Source organism: Monodelphis domestica, chromosome X (genome assembly GCF_027887165.1).
Source record: "Monodelphis domestica isolate mMonDom1 chromosome X, mMonDom1.pri, whole genome shotgun sequence".
Lineage (NCBI taxonomy): Eukaryota > Metazoa > Chordata > Mammalia > Didelphimorphia > Didelphidae > Monodelphis > Monodelphis domestica.
In genome coordinates this window covers 9,755,601-9,771,007 of record NC_077235.1, presented here as the reverse complement: position 1 = coordinate 9,771,007, position 15,407 = coordinate 9,755,601, and the positions used below count along the sequence as shown (strand labels likewise).

General features: G+C 46.2%; 1 protein-coding gene across 3 annotated transcripts in view; it reads left to right on the top strand.

Moving 5' to 3' along the window:
• The first annotated feature begins 7,273 nt into the window (after positions 1–7,273).
• Positions 7,274–15,407, top strand: part of DRP2 (dystrophin related protein 2) — a 34,473-nt gene continuing 26,339 nt past the window's right edge. Inside the window, exons 1-2 of one of the 3 annotated variants that reach the window (XM_007507785.2) lie at positions 7,274–7,485; positions 14,076–14,126. The gene's annotated coding sequence lies outside the window, so the exon portion shown is untranslated. The remainder of the gene's footprint in view (positions 7,486–14,075; positions 14,127–15,407) is intronic. The other 2 variants (XM_056809764.1, XM_001364344.3) reach the window with 2 other exon arrangements.

Here is a 15,407-nt window from a genome sequence, read left to right as displayed (position 1 = left end):
TGTTCTAGGGAACTCAAAGACTTTTAAGTTGCAGAGAAAGGGCTGTTGACTTTGATAGGAATTTCCTGATCTGGGAGTTCCTTATACAAATGAAATCACAGATGCATTCCTTAGCTTCAAGACTAGTGAGTCCCATGAAGGCACCTGTCTATACTAATTTGTCCCTCTGCCACCTGAAAATTCCTAGAGCCTAGCTCCATGTTGAAGAATTTCCAAAAGAAAGTCAGCTCCTGGAGAGACTCTGCCTTTTTCTCCCCAGTACCTTGAATGGTACCTGGTACTAAATTATTGCTCAACTGAATCAGAGAAAGTGAAGCCATTTGCCATGTCAAGACTGGTCTGTCCTCCGTGATTGCCTTCTCCCTTGATTTTTCTTTATATACAAAGCACTTACCCAGGGCTTTGCACATATTAAGTGATTAATAAATGCTGTATCATTCATTCATATAGCACCATTTGTTCAGTCATTCACCATTCAAGAGTGAGGACTAGAAATGAAGTCATTGCCTACTGGGAGCAACAACTATTGATACTTGGCTCTCTATGGGTCTTTCCCAGTGGCTACCCATGTAAACTTGGGCAAAGGGCTTCAACTCTGAGCTTTGGACATGCTTATCTATAAAATGAGGAGACCGGACCAGATGACTTTGAAATTGTCTACCCTGTCTAGGTGAGGTTATAGAGTAATGGTTTCAGCCAGTTGGGCTACCCAGAGTGCACCAGCTGGAGGATAAGGGAGGGAGAGAAGGAACAGTCTGTCGGAGACTGGGGGAAGGGGGAGAGAGGGAATCCTAAACCTTAGCTGAGCTCTCCAAGTGGCAGGAAGGAATGCTGATGCCCAGAGTGCCGGGTAGACAGAAGTTTGTTTTCACTAGAACAGGAAATCTCCCAGGGCACATTGGAAGGAATTATTACAAGAGAGGAAGACTAGGATAAAGCAGAGCCTGGGGAATGTGAGAGCAGAGTGAGATTAGAAAGAGAGCCCAAAAGGCCAGAATAAGGGGAGGGGTTTCTGTGTAGGACAGCAATTTGGGAAAAAATAGGGGAAGAGACAGGAAATACCATTGGACTAACTGACTTCTTTTCCAGGTTTAAAAAAAATGTTCAGGTCTTTTCCACCTCAAGAGACTGAGATTTGGGTGCTGGGATGTGGCCTGGAGGATATAAAAGCCAAGGCCAAGTAAGATTCCCTGGGGCAGCTTGTGGGATAGTTTGAAACCATATCCAGTGAGGAGCCAAGTCGATTCTAACAGCTTTGATCGAGCTGACTCTTTCTTCTGTTGAGCAGCATCTCAAATGTGGAGCTCATCTTCCACAGTTGGTTACTCCCACCCACTTCTGCGATTCCCAAGCTTCTGGTAAATTGGGCCCAGCAGCAGGGGTGTTATGTAACCAAGTGAGATGCTCTATTTAGACTAAGCTAGGCTGCAATCAAAGTGGAAGAGTGGAAAGACTACCAGGAGGCTAGGAAGTAGGAGTCTAGGATTCTGCTCCTGGCTCTGTGACCTTGGATGGATCATTTACCCTTTTGGTAAATTTACCTTTTTGGAAAAAGGTAATACATTGCATTTAACTCTATCCCATCATCCCTTACAGGACTGCTGTGAGGATGAACTCAAATAGGGCCATATGCCTTGAGCCAACAGGATCTCTAAGGTCTTTGAGCCTCCCCCCAGCACCTTTTGCAAATGCAGAAACTGAGGTCCATGAAAGTTAAGTGACCCAAGTAGGTAAGCCAGGATTTGAACCCAAAGCTATTCAGTCCAAAGTATTATAAAGACCCAAAGTCACCTGATAATAGCAAGCAGGCAGGCTAGTCCTAGGAATGGAGTCAGCACACCTCTCCTGAGGACAGATATTTCTAACTTTTAATGCCAGCTACCAAGATATGCTGCCTTCTCCCTTCCCACTCCTAGTTTTCCCTCCCCTGTCTCTGCTCCATGTCACCACTCTGGTATGGACTAGTGGAAAGAATGCTGAATTTGGAGTCTGAAGACTTGAGTTCTAATCTCACCTCTGCTGCTTACAACCTCTATGACCCTGTTCAAGTCACCTCCATTAGACATAATTAGGGTTCTATAAATTAGAAAGGTACATATAGACCAGAGGACAATCCAACCCCCACAGGTGTGAGTCCTGCCAGGATAATAGGGCAAAATGTCTCTCAAAAGGTTTAGTTACTTGGATTGAGAGCCAGGCCCAGAGACAGGAGGTCCTGGGTTCAAATCTGCCCTCAGACACTTCTCAGCTGGGTGACCCTGGACAAATCTCTTAACCCCCATTGCCTAGTCCTTACCACTCTTCTGCCTTGGAACCAATACAGTATTGATTCCAAGATGGAAGGTAAGGGTTTAAAAAGAAAAAAAGAAGGCTTAGTTAGCCTTTGTACTTACAGAGGCTGGGGAAAAGGGTGGGCCAAAAGGTAGGAGTCTCATGAGGATGGGATGCTTAGGCAGCAGCTCTCTTGAGTAGGTGTTTCCCATGTTGAAGAGACCAAGAGGAAAGGTCCACCCCCACCCCCACCTGACCATGGTGGTAGGTGGGCAAAGTTCCATTAGAATTCTGACTTTCTTCTTGGGACTTCAGTTTCCTCTTGTGTAAGTATCTTCAGAAGTCACTTCCAGCTCTTACTCTTTCATTCTCTGATATCCAGACATCATCTCTGGCAGATGAGCTTCCAGCTTCCAAAGATGGTCTTCCATGAAAATTCAGGCTGATCTTTGGTTCAAGAAAAAGTGGCCACAAGTGGCTCTCCTTCCTGGGGTTTTTGGCTGGTGAGACAGGGCAACTACCCCAAGCCCTCTGTCACCACCACTGCCATGAGTCTGTTTTTGCTTGGAATCTCTCTGACTCAGAACTTGGTCTAAAAGCTTGGAGATATTAAAAGAGATGTAGATGCCAAGAAGAAATCCCCTAGCTCTTAATGCCAGCCTCAGTAACATCTGCTGAGCATGTTAATCAAAAGCTTAAAGATACTCGCTCCCATTCAACTCCATAGCTCCACTTCTTGCCTAGCCTGGGCAATTTTCTCCACCCTTAGAGATCTCAAGCTGCTTTGGAGTTCAAAGGCTGGCATGACACCTCTCCTGCCCCTTTGTTCCACCCTTTGCTACTTCCCCTGGACCCCTGAGACCTGAGTCATGGTAAGCAAGAAGTGCTAGTTTAGAAGAGGGTTCTCTCCCTTGCCATCCATGGATTCCTCATAATACGGGAAGCGAAATGCATGCTTTGTTCCCTAGTCAGGACAGGTTAATGGTAGGACAAAGCCCAAAGCTTGCCAATTCCAATCCCAATCAATACTGGGAGACATATGGTTAGACATGTGTTATTGTTCACTTGTTTCAGTCATGGCCAAACCCTTCATGGCCCTATTTGGGTTTTTCCTGGCAAAAATTCTGGTTTGTTGCTTCCTTCCCCAGCTCATTTTACAGATGAGGAACTGAAACAAACAGGGTGAAGTGACTTGCCCAGGATCACACAGAAAGCATTTGAGGTCAGATTTGAACTCGTGGAGGTGAGTCTACTTGATTCCAAGCCCAGTACTCTAGCCACTGCACAACCTACCTGCCCCATTCTGAAAAGTGGTCAAACTTTGTCCTCCCAAAGCAAGAAGAGTGCCAATGCCATTTAAGCCTACAATGAGAGAGTAAATCTCACCTTGTCATATTTCATATCTCTCCCCACAAGAAACGTTATTAATGCTATGTGTACTCTGGGTTTGTGGGCACAAGTCTTAGAGAAACTATTTCTACTTATTTGTTATTATTTGGCCCCAAGCAGTGTAAGACTTGGGGAGACAACATTGCCTCATGCCTTCAGATGTAGCTCTTCAACTCAAGCCATTTATTTTTATTTTTTTTAAACCTTTCCCTTCCATCTTAGAATCAATACTGGGTATTGGTTCCAGGGCAGAAGAGTGGTAAGGGCTAGGCAACGGGGGTTCAGTGACTTACCCAGGGTCACACAGCTAGGAAGGCCAGATTGGAACCCAGGACCTCTCATCTCTAGGCCTGGCTTCCAATCCACTGAGCCACCCAGTTGCCCCCAACTCAAGAATTTTAATGAAACAGTTATATAAGATTTTTTTTCTTAAGGCACGTGAGTTTGAAGAGTATTTGGTCTCCATTTCTTTTCTCTACACTTTTCGTCAAAGATTTGATCAGATCTTTTTGTAAGAGTTACTGTCTATTTTATTTATGCATATAACACAATGTATAATATAATACACATGATTTGTTAGAAATATGTACTAAATTATAATAAATCTGTTTATCCAAGAGAAATATTTTCACATTCACCATGTCCCCAAATCTATGTTATTCCTTTTTTCCTCCTCCTCCCCCCATCCCTCCCCATTCCCCAAGAAGGCAAGTAATATGATAGCTAAAGGCTGTATCATCTACATTTATATAGATTATATATTTATATAGATATTTTGAATGAAGAAAATTTCAGAGTGTGATAAAACATAGTTCTCCAACTGCAGGTCAAGTAAAAGCTGATGATTTGCTTCCTCAATGCAAAACAAATCATTTCATCTTGAAGTTTTTCTAAAACCACTCAGTCCTTCTAGCGCAGTGGTTCTCAACCTTTCTAATGCCGTGACCCCACAATACAGTTCCTCATGTTGCAGTGACCCCAAACCAAAACATTATTTTGGTGGCTACTTCAAAACTGTAATTTTGCTACCGTTATGATTCGGAATGTAAATACCTGATGTGCATTATGCATTGTCATTGCTACAAATTGAGAGGTTGAGAACCACTGCTCTAGGACTTCCTGTCAGACGCCCTCAACGAACCCCAGCTGATGTCTGAAGTAACCAGGAGTCTGCTGCCCTCCATTCAATGCCCGGATCCCTTCAGGGCTAGGGAAAGCCAAAGGTCTTCTTTGATGTGAGCTATTCCTTATTCTCAGCCTAATCACCATTTTCCAGGGCTGTAGCTTTCTTTCTGGCTGACATTTGACAGTATTTCTTAAAAGAAAGAGACTGGGCCTAAGAGAAAGAGGGAGAAGGTGTATTCATGGCAGCCATTGTTTCCTAAGAAGAAGGTAGGAAGTTCAAGTTTGGAAAGGACTTTGAGAGGAAGATTGTTTTTGGAAAGAATATTTCCCATGGAACTACAAGGAGGCTTGAATTTGCTTGCCTAACCCCAAGCCAACAGCACATACCAGACCTCCCAACCCCTTGGTCCAATCCCCAGCCTAGACAGTCTTCCTAGGAAAAGACTCACTCCAATGGCAGATGGAGGGCTTATGTAGATGGAACAAGAGACCCCAGGCCCCTTATTCCAGCTGCTCTTTGCAGCTGTCCTGTCTCCCCACCTCCTCCCAAATCTTGCCAGGGCCTGGCCTCAACCCTTCGAGGCTGCCAGGCTTATTTGTAGGAGTGCCCTAAAGAATGGCAAGAAGGAGCTCGGCAGTTCCAGTAAATTCAGAGTAATCCTCTTGCCTTACTGCCTTCTTTGTAGTAGCAGCAATAGCCACAGTCCTGCTACTGTCTGCTCTAGTCTCTCTCTGGCTTCCCCTACTCCCAGCCATTCTACTGGCTCTTCAGAGCGCTTTGCATTAGGCTCCCACAACCTTAGGCCTTAACTAAGCTTTCCAGAGAGCACTCCAGAGGCCCAGAATCACTCAGCTTCAGTTACTGCTACAGAAACCACATGCTAACCAAATCATCTGGCACCATTACTCCCATTTTATAGGTGAGGAAAACTGAGGTCCAGAGGACCAATGAAATGACTTTACAGTTTTGAAAAAAATCATTAGACCATTTTGTGTTTGTCCCTCATTCCCATTCATAAGAGAAGAGCCAAGCACACTGCTGGGCATCAAAGGCTGACTTTGTGACCGCTGACCAATTTTCCCTCTAGGCAGACAGGACAGTAGGCTAAATGGCCACAGCTAGCTCACAGTCAGAAAGCTCTAGGGGTCAATTTCACCTTTCATTTGCTCTTGACTTCTCTGGTGTAAAAATCAGTTGTACGTTTAACTGCTAGCCACAGCATCACCGACTTCCGCTGACTTTGCTGTCCTCAGTTGCCTGGAATGAACCCCAGTCAGTAGTGGAATGGGATAGGTCATGCCCCAGGGAGTCCCAAAAAAAGGAAAGACCACGTGCTTGGACCAGAAGAGCCCTCTAGAAATGAAAGGCCCCTGAGGGTTCAGGTTGAACCAGTACAAACCCAGCAGAGGTAAAAAATGGGCAAAGACCATCATCCATATTCCTGTAGGGCTTGCTTGTATCGGTATCCCCAGCCACTTAGCAAAAGTCCTGACCCCTCGGGGAATGCTCTGGCAGCCAAAGCCCAGCTCATTTGGGTCAGGAAAATGGCAACTGGGAAACCTGAGAGGATCCCAATTTACAGAGCCAGCCAGGTCAGCTAGGGCCACCCTCAGGAAAGGGAATACAAGCAGGCGCTATCCTGGGTGCTGAAGATCCAAAGACAAAACTGATACAATGCCTGCTCAAACCGAGCTCTCGCTCTCCAAAAGTGCTCAAGATGTACATGGAGGAGATGGGGTGAGGGAGGCCCTTCTCCCCTCCCTTCCTGAGCACCCAAGTTCTCCCTGCTGCTCTTCAGTGCTTCCCAAGCACTCTGCCTTGGGATTCGTATTCCTCTGGGCCTGAAGGGGTGGGGTGCCTAAGCCATTTTGCCTCCTAAACAGCTTAAGTCCCTTTGGAGGATCCCAGAGGGACTGATCACCTTCTTTTGGTCCCTAGGGAGGATCCTTCCCCACCCCCAAGAGAAACTAAAGCCCCACCTGTCTCCCAAAGTGGTTACGGTGGCCCTGACTTCTGACTGTCGGCATGAGTGGGGCTAAGATTCCCCCCCTGGAGCAATATCGTGAGCTGTCATCTGCTCTCCAGGCCCCTCTCTCCCACCCCTCCCAAGCCCCTTGGCCTCCAAGGGCTCCTTTTCCCCTCCTCCTCTTCCTCTTCCTCCTCCTCCTCCTCCTCCTCCTCCTCCTCCTCCTCTTCCTCTTCCTCTTCCTCCTCCTCCTCCTCCTCCTCTTCCTCTTCCTCTTCCTCCTCCTCTTCCTCTTCCTCCTCCTCTTCCTCCTCCTCCTCCTCCTCCTCCTCCTCCTCTTCCTCCTCCTCCTTGCTTCTTTCCCCAGAGCCCCCCAGGGCCCCCAGCTTTTCAGGATTGTCCTTTCTTGTCCCGCATTCACCCAGTCAAGGGTATCTTTGCCTGAGGTCGGAGTGATGCTGTTAGACCTGGTGATATGATTGCATAGCAACAGAGCGCAGCCGGGAGGAGGAGGAGGAGGAGGAGGAGGAGGAGGAGGAGGAGAGGAAGAGGGAGAGGGAGGGCAGGGGAAGGGAGGAGGGGGGAGAGACAGAAGGAGAGAGTGTGCACACAGCAGCTGTGGGCATCTCTGTCACAGAGCCACTTCTTTGCTGATTCACAGAGGCAGTCCAGCCCCTCGCCTCCTTCCTTGTCTTCACTGCCGTCTGCTTCTGCGACCTGACTGGATTGCAAGGTAGGCCGTGGAGAAGCTGCTCCCCAGCCTTTGCCCGGGCTCAGGTGGCTGGGGAAACTGCTGAGGAGGGGGCCCGTGGGTGCGGGCGGGTGGGCCAGCGGCAGGCTCTGCGTGTTTGCACCCGGATTTCCTGTTCATGTATGTGCTCCAGGGGAAACTTGCCGAAAGGGCTGCTCAATGCCTGAGGAAGGAATCCCTGAGCTGGGCTGGGGAAACAAAGAGGAAGGGGACCAGTTGGGCTCCTTTATTGGGGGGGGGGTGCTTTTCCCTCATCAATTCCAGGCTTTGTTCCAAGAGCTCATTTCTGATGGGAAGATCTGTGCCATGGAGGGGTGGGGCCTCGGAGCTCTCCCCCTCTGCCAATAAGTAGCAGTCCGGCACACAGAGGCACGAGTTGGTCCCAGGAGTAGCCTAGGAATCCAGGGGGCTAAGCTGCCCACCCTGAGTTCCACATTCCCTCCCTGCCTTCAGCCTCTTTTCTTTCCTGTGGCATCCGCCCCGGTTTCCACCCCGACCACCCAGAAAGTGTTAGGCTACTCCTCAGAACTCCCCTGGAATGAGTGGCATAGAACTTGCCAGCTGGGAGTTAAGCACCCCTTTACCTCTGCCCTCCCCCTACTCTTCAGTGGCAAGTGGGATCCCAGGAGAGCCCCAGGCCTTGGTTGTCTCCCCTCCCTGCAAACAAACAGGCACCAAGGGGAGGATGAGAGGTCCACAGACACTGTCCTGCCCTGCCTTGCCTGGCACTTGGTGCCCACAGAGGAAGGTGTTTATCTCTTTCTTTTTGTTTTCCCCTCTTAGTTGATCAAAATGGCAAATGCCTCTTCCAGAGGGCTTGCTCGGGTCCAATTCCCCTTCCCTCTCCACTCTTCCTAAGCCATCTTTTCTCATAGGTAAAGTCCCTCAGGTAAGCCATCTTGGAACACCTCAGGGAAAGCCACAGCCCAGGGGGAGCTGGAGTGGGGCAAAGTGGAGGAGGCTTGCTCACTGCCTCAAGAGCAGTCACCCTCCAGAGACTGGGGTGCTGGAAGTGTAAATGTCAAACGGATGTGAGGTAGAAAGGGAAGAGAGGGCTCTGGTGGCTAGCCTTCTGTCTAGGGATGCAGGGCTGTACTTTGCTGCCCCTATTTCCTTAATCATACTCTATGACTTAATGCTACTCAAGACACTCTACCTTGCCTTGCCCTGGCTGAACTCTTTGGAGGGCCCTGACAGCAGAGCCTTAAGGCCTCTGAGCCCTTGGTATCTGGTACTTGGAGTATGGGCCTGCCTTTAGCTCAAGGAAAGAAGGAAGGGCATGAAAGGCCTGAGCTGGTTGTCTGAGTTAAGCCTAGTAGGGTGTCCTGGATGAAGTCCCCCCTCCCCACCTAAGGAGAGTCCCAGAAGCTCCTGGATGCTGTAGAGCTGGCCTGGGGGGGGTCCCCAAGAAAGCCCAAGAGGAGAACCACCTAAGCCCATACAGGTGTGTCTGTGGCATCAGCACACTTGTCATGGTGTCGTGATTCTTGAATATCAGAACTGTACTTTGCCAGGCCCCTTCCTGACAAAGGATGCCATCCAAACCCATCTGTGACAGAGATGCTAGCTGAGTTAGAGCCCTTCAGAGAAACAACCGAGAGCTAAGAGTTCTTAAACGCACATCTTCTTCCTCTTGCTTAGAAGAAAACACTGAGACCAAGCGAATTGGCCAGGCAGTGGAGAACATGGTTTCTTCTTCCTGGGGTCTCCCTCCAAAGGAACACAGGCGGGGGTGTTCAGGTTCAAAGCAATATTGCTACTTGGGCTTACATCAAGGATATTTTCAGAGAATGATCTTTTGCCTTTAAATATAAGATTTGTTGCACTCTTCAGAGTAATTTGTATTATCTCTTGGGTCTAATTTTTTCCCTCTCCTTATGGGAATTCCAAGTTTATAATGGAAATTAGTGGAAAATAGGATTTGACTTCTGGGAATTGCCTGCTAGGCAGCTGTTCAAGAATTGTCTCTTTACTTTTGCCTCCTGTGAACTCAGGATTGGATTGGCTGATCCCTAAGGTCCTTTCCTGCTATAAAATTCTATGGTTCTGGTTCTTCTGCTTACATCAAGTATGCTTAGTGTAGGACCCGAGTTCTTTGTCATTCCTTTTTTTGCAGGTAGTAGAGCCCCACTGGCTTTTGATGTTCATCTCTTTTCCTAAAGCCTCACCCCCACTTTTCTTGCCTAGTGGAACAGGTAGAGAGGCTGCACTATGACAGAGCAACCACTTTCATGAATGGTTCTTTGGGACTGTCATTGTGTCATGCTACACTCACCCCCCTCGCCATTCTCACTGACCTTAAATTCTTCTGTGATTCTAAGGTAGAAGGTTTGGAATTGGGGAATTGGCAAAGAGGTAAACTGAGTCTCTCTGCTCCCAGGAAACAAAGCCATTGTAGTGCTCTGTAAGTCTTTCTGGCCCTTCTCCCTGCTAGGTTTCACCCCTCCTAGGAAGTTTCACCCTTCTAGTGATTCTACTGTAGCTTCTGCATGTCTGCTGCCTGAATTGGGTCAGGACAGAGTCAATTCCCAAGGATTTTGAGCCAATAGCTGGGCTCCTTCCTTCATTCCTCTATCCCTACCTTCTTCCTTTTCTATGCCAGCAAAGGACTTCTTCCCATGTCTTTTTTTAATTTTTTAAACCTTTCCCTTCCATCTTAGAATCAATACTGTGTATTGGTTGCAAGACAAAAGAGTGGTAAGGGCTAGGCAATGGGGGTTAAGTGACTTGCCCAGGGTCACACAGCTGGGAAGTGTCTGAGGCCAGACTGGAACCCAAGACCTCCCATCTCTAGGCCTGGCTCTCAATCCACTGAGCCACCCAGATGCCCCCTTCCCATGTCTTTTCACAGGCTCTCAGTGGTCCCGGCATTCAATCAGTCCCTCAAGCCTCTGCTTGAAGACCTCTACTGCTACTTTGGGTCAGATGTCTTTGTTAGTTTTTCCTGACCTTAAAAGCCCAATTGATTCCAGTTCTGCCCTCTGGGTCCAAATGGAAATGTGCTTAGTTAGTTAGTTAAACAACATTTATTAATGCCTTTTTGTCTTTCCATCACAATCATTTCTGGATATAGCCTCCTCCCCACCTCCTGATCTGACTTAAACTGATCCTTATAACAATGAAAAACAACTGATGCTGAAACCTCATTTGCCAGTAGAGGCATCCTTCTGTCCCAGTAGTCCTCTCCTGTTGCATTCCTTATCTGTTTTCCCAATCCAAGGGTCACACCTCTGACTCAGGCCCTCTTCTTTTTCTTCCCTTACTTGCTTGGCAATCTCATATGGGCTCTCGTGGATCCATTTTCATTTCTGTGATGGCGATGCCCAGACCAACATATCACACAGTCCTCTCCTTTCTGGACTACTTTTCCACTAAACTGGCCTATTGGATATTCTTCATATGAGGCTTCTGATCACCTGCCTCTGGGCCTTGCTATGCCGCCCATGTCTTCCTCTCTTCGAGCTCTTGGGGTCCAAGCGTATACATGTGGCTTTCCCTGATTCCCCACTCTGCCAGTTGCCAAATTCCTGGGTGTTTCCTTTCTCTAATGCCCAGCATTTCTTGTCTGTCAGTCACTGTCCTAGGTGCTGAGGGAACAAAGACTAAAGAGAACTAGCCCTGCTCCTTAAAGAGTTTACAGTCTAATCAGGAGAGACAACACTACTTATCTAGGAAGTAGAGGAAAGCAGGACTTCCTGCCCAGATGGCTGCCTGAACAAAAAGCAGGCAGGCTGCCTAGCTTCTCTCATACCTACTGCAGCCAAATGCTGAAACTCCTAGCAGACCAAATAGTGATCAATAAATCCAGGGTGAAACGATGTTAATGAGATCTTCCACCCTCCAACGGCACCCAAAATAAGCCAGAAGCCCAAGGACAAAAGGAAAGGGGGTCCCTCAAGGAAAGCAAGTACCAGGCAGCCAGGGGCAGGGCACTGTGTAACTGCAGAGTCCTGAGGCAGCAAGAGTGGTGGAAGGGCTGCTTTGAGAAAGCTCCAAACTACAGACCTTGGAAGCCCCGTGCAGTAGCGGTGGGAAGCCACCAGCTTGGTGCTCATCAGAGCCATGATCCAGAGCTCACACCTGGGTAGTCCAGGCCCAAGGTCTCGAAGGTCCCTAGATCTGGCTTGAGATGGCAGCATGTGTCCTGAAAACCAGTGCTCTAGACCTCCGAGATCCAGGAGTACTCAGGCAGTGTAGGTCATGTCAAGAATCCCTGGGAGCCAGGGTGAAACCAAGCAAGCTCAACTCCACCAAAAAAGGGCAAAGGCTGGCCCATTTCAGGACCTAAAGCTAAAGAGATGAATCAATCAAAGAAAAAAACAATGAAACAAGATATTTTAAAACATTTTTTAAACCCTCACCTTCTGTCTTAGAATCAAGACTGGGTACTGGTACTGGTACTGGTAGAAGAGCAGTAAGGGCTAGGCAATGGGGGTGATGTGACTTCCCCAGGGTCACACAGCTAGGAAGTATCTGAGGCTAGATTTGAACCCAGGACCTCCCATCTCTCTCTGGGCCTGACTCTCAATCCACTGAGCCACCCAGCTGCCCCCAAGATATTTTTTAATAAAAAAAAATGGAAGAAAAGTATCTTCAAAAAAGTGGTAAACCTTATCCAAGAAGTGGAATCCCCCCACCCCAAACTAGAAGAGACCAAGCATAAACAAATGACTCCATTCGAGGGTAGGGAATATTAGAATGAAATAAAAACACTGAAAAAAAAGAAGAAATGATGATATATTTTTAAAACCTGACCTGAAAAACCAGAAAAAAATTAAGAATCTCTGTACTCTCTGAAAACCAATTTTGAAAAAAATGCATGGACATTATTTCAGGAAATCAAAAATGAGGGGGCAGCTAGGCAACTCAGTGGGGAGAGAGCCAAGCCCAGAGATGGATAGTCCTGGGTTCAAATCTATCCTCAGACACTTCCAGCTGTGTGACCCTGGGCAAGTCCCATCATCCCCATTGTCTAGCTTTTACCTCTCTTCTGCCTCAGAACCAATACACAATATTGGTTCTAAAATGGAAAGTGAAGGGTTTTTTAAAAATCTAAAATGACAACTACTCATATCTACCATCTTTCACATAATTATTCATTATTTCTAGGATTTCTTTGATGCATTAATTATTTAGGATTTTGTTATTGCCTCCGTTTGGGTCTATATTTTTGCTTGTACTCACAGGGGGAAATTGAAGAAAATGGAAAGGAAACTTGCATTGGTTAAGTGCCTACTGTGTGTTAAGCACTTTAAAAATATTAACCTATTTGATCCTTAATGCAAACCCTGGGATGTAGCAATTATTACTGAGGTAGATGGAGGTGAATTGACTTGCCCAGGTCATACAGCCAGTAAGCGTCTGAGGCTGGATTCAAACTAATATCATCCTGATTGATTCCACGTTCAGTGCTCTATCCATTGTGCCAACTCACTACCTTTAAAAATCCCAAGAAAACCTCCTGAAAGGAGCCCCAAAAGGAAAATTCCAGGAATATCATTGCCAAAAATGTAGAGCTTCCATGTTGAAAAAAATACTGTAAGCTTCCGGAAAGAGGGAATTTCAAATGTCAAGGAATAGTTTGTGCAGTGTTGGTCCCAATTGTTCTCAATATTTTGATAGAATTCTCCTATGAATTCATGAGGACCAGGTGTTGTTCTCCCACTCCCCAATAGTGCCTTTACAGGGGGTGGCTGGGTGACTCAGTGGATTGAGAGCCAGGCCTAGAGACTGGAGGTCCTAGGTTCAAATCTGGCCTCAGACACTTCCGAGCTGTGTGACCCTGGGCAAGTCACTTGACCCCCATTGCCTAGCCTTTACTACTCTTCTGTCTTGGAACCAATATCCAGTATTGATTCTAAGATGGAAGGTAAGGGTTTAAAAAAATAGTGCCTTTACAACTACTCCATTTCTGAGATTAGATCGATTACTTGAGATTTCTGGTTTTCAATTAGTTTGGGTATTTTGTATTTTTTAACCCTTACCTCCAGTCTTAGAATCACTGCTGAACATCGGTTCTGAAGCAGAAAAACAGTAAGGGGTAGGCATTTGTGGTTAAGTGACTTGCCCAGGATCACACAGCTAGGAAGTATCTGAGGCCAGATTTGAACCCAAGACCTCCTGTCCCCAGGCCTGACTCTTTATCCACTGAGCCACCCAGCTGCTCAAGGATTTTATATTTCTGTAGATATACCTCTGTTTCATTTGTGTTCTCAGTCTTGTTAGCATATAATTATGTATAGTAGTTTCTGATAATTCTTTTGATTTTTTTCTGATTTTGTTGTGATTTCATCCTACTTGTTTGCTATTTTGTTGATGTGATTTTCTATCCTATTCTTTTTAATCAGATTGCCTAAAAGTTCATCAATTTGATTAGTCTCCAAGGAGCCAAACCTTTGTTTTATTTGTCTTTTCTATATATTTTTTTGCTTCTGGCTTATTTCTTTTCTAGTTTTTAATATTTCCTCTTCAATGCTTTTTTGGGGTTTGTATATGTGTTGACTTTCTAATTTTTAATGCATATTCAGTTCATTAATCTTCTCTTTTTCTGTTTTGTTAATGTATGTTTGTAGGGATATGATTTTCCCCCCGAGGACTGCTTTAGCTGCATCCCAGAAATTTTGGTATGTTGTTTAATCATTATCATTTTCTTTCACATAATTATCTGTTTCTATGATTTCTTTGACCCATTCATTAATTAGGATTTTGTTATTAAGTCTCCATTTGGATCTGTGTTTTTCATTTGTGCTCGTTGTGCTGATTAGTATTTTATTGTGTCATGGTCTCCCCAGGATATGTTTATTGTTTCTGCCTCTTTACATTTGTTTGCAATTTCTATGTGCCCTAATATGTGGTTGATTTTTTCAAAAGTTTCAAGTTGTACTGAGATGTTTAGAAAACCGCTAGTATTTCTATCTCCCTTTAAGGTCTGCAAAGCACTCTTTATGATTTCCTTTGATCCTCACAACCCTGTGAGGCAGGTGCTTAAATTATTACCCCCATTTTACACATGAGGAAACTGAGGCTGAGAGGTTAAGCATCTTGCCCAGAGTCACCCAGTAAATGTGCGAGACAGGATTTGAACTTGGCTAATGCTACCTCATTTGTACATACATCCTTTAGCAGTACCATGTAGAAGATGCCAGACAGACATCTTTAAGCTCTAGTACCTCCATCATTTTGTTTGACTCTTTTTTTCTTTTGTTCTTCTTTCTGTTAGATTTACCCCACCCAGAAAGAGATTCTGATATTTCCTGCTACTCTGGTCTTTCTTATGTTCCTTTTTCTGTCCTGAATTTAAAGGTGAAAGGTGGAAGCATCTGCATTGCTTGTTGATCCTAGTTTGTTGTCTGGGGTTCCTTTCACCATAATGGAGTTTCCTTGCCCGTCTCTTCTTTTTATGTCGTATATGTTGGCCTTTGCTTTGTCTCATAGCATGATCTCAACTCTTACTAGTGGCCATTCACATGATGTAGAGCCAATTTATTCCAGCCCCTCCTTTCTACTCTAAGTATGTCACCCAAGTTCATTGAGTAGGTTAGTGATGGGGCCAGACCTGTACTTTAGGAAAAGCACTTTTGAAGCTGGGTGGAGGGTGGATTGGAAAGGGGAGAGACTATTAGGAGGTATGCACTGCACATTTCCACATGCTATAGGACCTTGTTGGTGAAGATGTGGTACATGTGCAGAGCCGGCATTCTGGGAGCCACTCCGTTCCCCCTCTTCCCAGCACCAGAGGACATTTTTTGCATCCCCACCCCTCTGTCCAGAAGTCCAAAGCAAGCACTTTCTCCCTCAACTCTCTCTGGTAAGGCAGGGGCTCATAGACAGCCTGAATTTGCCCTCTGGGCACTTGAACTAGGAAAAGGTTCACCAACCCTGCTATAGGATGTGTTCTGGACCCA